General features: G+C 45.9%; 1 long non-coding RNA gene across 1 annotated transcript; it reads left to right on the top strand.

The window, feature by feature from the left end:
• The first annotated feature begins 3,479 nt into the window (after window positions 1-3,479).
• LOC115200449 (uncharacterized) lies at window positions 3,480-5,587 on the top strand. The gene is made up of 2 exons (XR_003879519.1): window positions 3,480-3,517; window positions 4,959-5,587. It is a non-coding gene; the product is annotated as an uncharacterized LOC115200449 (long non-coding RNA).

The raw sequence follows: 5,587 nt of genomic DNA, 5'->3' as shown, positions 1-5,587 counted from the left end.
TGTGCTGCTCATGCATTGAATCTGCTCCTCAAGGACATCATGGCACTGAAAACAATGCATGCACTCTACAAGAGAGCCAAGGAAATGGTTAGGTGTGTGAAGGGTCATCAAGTTATAGCAGCAATCTACCTCACCAAGCAATATGATAAGAATAAGAGCACGGCATTGAAGCTGCCCAGCAACACCCGTTGGGCTGGTGTTGTCATCATGTTTGACAGTCTCCTAGAGGGGAAGGAGTACTTCCAAGAAATGGCCATATCACAGTCTGCCGATAAGGACAGCCCCATCAAGAGGATCCTCCTGGATGATGTATTTTAGGAGAGAGTGGTAAGCATCCTGAAACTCCTGAAACCTGTAGCAGTAGACATTGTACCAATTGAGGGAGACAATGCTATCCTGTCTGATGTTCAGACTCTGCTTGCAGATTTAAGAGAAGAAATCCGTACTACCCTGCCCACTTCACTGTTGCTCCAAGCAGAGGAAACTGCAGTTTTGAAAAACATCAAAAAGCGTGAAGACTTCTGCCTGAAGCCCATACACGCTGCAGCGTATATGTTGGACCACAAGTATGCTGTCAAGAGCATCTTGTCTGGTGCAGAGATCAACAAGGCCTATGGTGTCATCACTACCGTGTCTCACCACCTAGGCCTGGATGAGGGCAAGGTTCTTGGCAGTCTGGCAAAGTACACTTCCAAGCAAGGGCTTTGGGATGGAGATGCAATATGGCAGTCGTGCCAACATATCTCATCAGCCACCTGCTGGAAAGGGACTTTGTGGATCTGAGGCTCTTTCCCCTGTTGCCTCCATCCTCCAAATCCCACCAACACCAGCCGCCTCAGAGCGCAACTGGTCCTTGTTTGATGGAACACACACCAAAGCACGCAATACAAGGGTTGAACAACTTGGTGGCCACCCGGGAAAATTTGAGGCTTTTTGAGCCTGACAACGAGCCATTCTCAACAAGGTTGGAAAGTGACAGTGACGATGAGGCCTCAGAGTCTGATGTTCAAGAGATGGACATTGAGGAGGTCCAGGGAGAAGACATGGAAGCCTGAGAGGAAGACAACAAAATATTTCATTTTTAGACTATCATTTAACAGATGTATGTTGAAAACGTTTTTGCGAGATGCGATGGATCATTGGGGATCATTCAATATCCCCTTTCTTTTGTTGTTCAGTGAAATCATCCTATGTAAAGAGTCAACTCATTTAATTGAAGTTACATTTTTTTCTATTGGAAGGATTTAATAATTTGCAATTATGTCTACTTATGATAAGGTAAAAGGTTTATGTTTTTGTCTCCATATGATATGGTAAATATAGCCAATGCAAAAAATATCTACATTTAAAAAGTATTAATATTAATTTGCATATATTTCCGTTAATTCCCATATTCCCGTTAATTCCTACGGAAAGTTCCAACCTCTGAATATTCTCCAAAATGTGCAACCCTAGTTTAACATGATAAATGGCTCCATATCCACCGGATGTGTACCAAACTCATTAAAAGTGGCAGTAATAAAGCCTCTCTTGAAAAAGCTAAACCATGACCCGGAAAATGTAAAAGAAACTATCAGCCTATATCGAATCTCCCATTGCTCTCGAACATTTTTGAAAAACCTGTTGCGCAGCAGAAGACAAATAATGTATACGAAACGCTTCAGTCTGGTTTTAGACCCCATCATAGCACTGAGACTGCACTCGTGAAGGTGGTAAATTACCTTTTAATGGCGTCAAACCAAGGCTCTGCATTTGTGTTCGTGCTCCTAGACCTTGGTGCTGCTTTTGACACCATCGATCACAAGGTTCTTTTGGAGAGATTGGAAATTGGTCTACGCGGACAAGTTCTTGTCTGGTTTAGATCTTATCTGTCAGAAAGATATCAGTTCCTCTCTTGATGGTTTGTCCTCTGACAAATCAGTTGTAATTTTCGGCGTTCCTCAAGGTTCTGTTTTAGGACCGCTATTGTTTTCACTATACATTCTACCTCTTGGTGATGTCATTCAGGAAAAAAAAACTTTCACTGTTATGCGGATGACACACAGCTGTGCATTTCGCTGAAACATGGTGAAGCCCCAAAATTGCTCACTCTGGAAGTCTGTGTTTCAGACATAAGGAAGTGGATAGCGGCACATTTTTTTACTTTAAACTCAGACAAAACAGAGATGCTAGTTCTAGGTCCCAAGAAACAAAGAGATCTGCTGTTGGATCTGACAATTGATCTTGATGGTTGTACGGTCATCTCAAATAAAACTGTGAAGGACTTCAGCGTTACTCTGGACCCCGATCTCTCTTCTGACCAACATATCAATAATATTTCAAGGACAGCTTTTTTCCATCTTCGTAACATTGCAGAAATCAGAAAAATGTCCAAAAATGATGCAGAAAATGTATCCTTTTTTTATTTTCTAGGTTAGACAACTACATTGCTCTACTCTCCGGCTACCCAGATAAAGCACAAAATAAACTACGGTTAGAGCTAAACACGGCTGCTAAAATCTTGACTAGAACACCAAAATGTTACCATATTACTGCAGTAATAGCCTCTCTGCACTGGCCTCCTATTAGGCTAGGGCTGATTTCAAGGTTTTACTGCTAACCTACAAAGCATTACATGGGCTTGCTCCTACCTATCTCTCCAATACCTGCATGTACACTACAGTCACAAGACACTGGCTTCCTTATTGTCCCTAGAATTTAGTAGCAAACAGCTGGAGGCAGGGCTTTGTCCTATATAGCTAAATTTTTATGGAATGGTCTGCCTATCCATGTGAAAGACACAGACTCGGTCTCAACCTTTAAGTCATTACTGAAGACTCATCTCTTCAGTAGGTTCTATGATTGAGTGTAGTCTGGCCCAGGGGTGCGAAGGTGAACGGCAAGGCACTGGAGCGACAAACCGCCCTTGCTGTCTCTGCCTGGCCGGCTCCCCTCTCTCCACTGGGATTCCCTGCCTCTGATCCTATTACGGGGGCTGAGTCACTGGCTTACTCGTGCTCTTCAATGCCGTCCCTTGTAGGGGTGCGTCACTTGAGTGTGTTGAGTCACAGGCGTGATCTTCCTGTCCGGTTTTGTGCCCCCTCGGGCTCGTGCGGTGTAGGAGATTTTCGTGGGCTATACTCAGCCTTGTCTCAGCGTAGTAAGTTGGTGGTCTGTTGATATCCCTCTATTGGTGTGGGGCCTGTGCTTTGGCAAAGTGGGTGGGGTTATATCCTGACTGGTTGGCCCTGTCCAGGGGTATCGTCGGACGGGGCCACAGTGTCCCCTGACCCCGTCCCCCAGTCTCAGCCTCCAGTATCTATGCTGCAATAGTCTATGTGCCAGGGGCTAGGGTCACTCTGTTATATCTGGTGTAATTCTCCTGTCTTATCTGGTGCTCTGTGTGAATTTAAGTATGCTCCCTTTAATTGTCTCTCTCTCCCTCTCCATCCCCTCCCAGAGGACCAGAGCCCTAGGACCATGCCTCAGGACTGTCTGGCCTGATGACTCCTGGCTGTCCCCTGGCTGTCCTCCTGAGGTACTGACCTGTTGCACCCTCTACAACCACTGTGATTGTTATTTGACCCTGCTGGTCATCTTTGAACACTTGAACATCTTGAAGAACAATCGTACCTTAATGGCCGTCTACTCTTACAATCTCCACCCGGCACAGCCAGAAGACGACTGGCCACCCCTCAGAGCCTGGTTCCTCTCTAGGTTTCTCCCTAGGTTCCTGCCTTCTAGGGAGTTTTTCCTAGCCACCGTGCTTCTACATCTGCAATGCTTGCTGTTTGGGATTTTAGGCTGGGTTTCTGTATAGCACTTTGTGACATCTGCTAATGTAAAAAGGGTTTTATAAATACATTTGATTGATTGTTGCAAGGTGCTGTGGCACCGGTACCTTTGCCTTTTGGGAATGATAACCTTCATGATAGCGGTCTTTCCATGGGTCTTTTTTTTAGGCAAACCTTGGTGCATAAACACACTTGTGTCAAAACAAAGTTCCAGTGTCAAGTGTCACTTCTCCACATTCAGACACGTGGTGGAATGGGAAAAAGAACCAATCTCCCCCAGTCCACAACGTAGCATCCCACATCTTCAGATGGCACTTGACTGGAGGCTCGCTGTCTGCTCCAACCAATGGCACACATGCGCACTGTTGCTTTGGATCATGCGAGCAGTGAATTTGGGGTACAGGCTACAGTTTGTTGTGCTTCCCCCACACTTCTGCTGTGTCCTCACGTCGACTGTTACCAAGGCCTCAGTGCCCATTTTGAGAGAAGGAATATCCTCCGGTCTCCAGACGCGGCCAATCCGAGTGGTGTCTATGTCGGATCCAGAATGGCTGGTACAGTCGGTATTTCCTGGTTCCGAGAAGGGGTCGGGACTTGGACACCCCGTTCTAGATTTATGTGTCCTCAGCAAGCACGTCCGAGTCTATGAATTCAGAATGCTCACAAGCCACTGGCTATTACATTTGATGGGCTGGGGGCAAGCAGAGTTACACGCATACATTCTGGTCTCCCATACTCAGTCTCTGGGCTTCATAGAAAATAGAAAAAGAGCTGCCTGACTCCATCTCAGCGCATTCCGTTTCTGGGTCTCGAGTTAGACTCACTGGAATCACACTTGTCTATCCCCGTAGATGGTGTTCAGGCTCTGAATAGCCCAATTTCATCTGGGTCACATTTCAAAGGCAGACATTTTGGTTTAGCAACCTTCGTAACAGTCTTTGGTAACACTTTTAAAGTGTTTTTTTTTTTATACCTGTGTGGCTCTGCAGTCTTAATTAGCCTGCACTAGTAACAACATTTGTGGAAATATGTTGTTCCAGTTTAATTAGGATAATGGAGTCTTTTGGACCCCTGTTTAGCTGTTAGATATGTCTTGTGTGGAGGAGATCTATCATCTGTAGAGTTTAATATAAAGTGGTGTGTTAAATTCTGTTAATTTATGCCCTTCTCTCTTTCCCTACCCAGAGTCTCATCTATATGGGCCATCTTCTCTCGAAAAATGGTTACCGCCTGAAGAAGAGTGTGCAAGCTGCACCACAAGAAGAAGAGGAGGAACTGCTTCCTTCAGGGGCTGTGCATGCTCTGCTTCATCGTCCACAACAACAGCGGGGGCCTCGACGACGACCAGTTAGAGAACGGCGTCAACGGTGGCATCGGAATTGGAGGACGTTGTCATCGTAACACAAGTGGTACCGTAAGCGGAGGAAATTGAAATGTTGGAATTGGAGCGGCAGCCGCCTCAAAGCTCGCCGGGCGATACGCTGCTCTCACTTCCCTTGAGGACTGTGCCAAGTTCCTGCTGTCGCCACGGGAACTAGCTATCTGGTAGGGCCAGGGGAGGAGTCTACTGTTGGCTGTGCCGGCTAAGCTGATCCCAGCGCTGTTCCAGAGTGCAGGCGTTCCAGTGCTAGCTGTAGCTGTGCCCATGTCTGTGGCTAGTAGTGACAGTGACTACGCTGAGATGTTGAGAAACTACCAAGGGTTTATTTATAGTGCTGCTGAATTAGTTAATTGTTTAATTATGTCATTGATTGGCCAGAGTATCCATTGACTTGATGTCCCAGTTTTAAATCAGTCCCTGATTACAGATCAAA

Source organism: Salmo trutta, chromosome 9 (assembly GCF_901001165.1).
Source record: "Salmo trutta chromosome 9, fSalTru1.1, whole genome shotgun sequence".
Lineage (NCBI taxonomy): Eukaryota > Metazoa > Chordata > Actinopteri > Salmoniformes > Salmonidae > Salmo > Salmo trutta.
The sequence above is the reverse complement of the archived record's forward strand: the minus strand, read 5'-3'. Positions and strand labels throughout refer to the sequence as shown.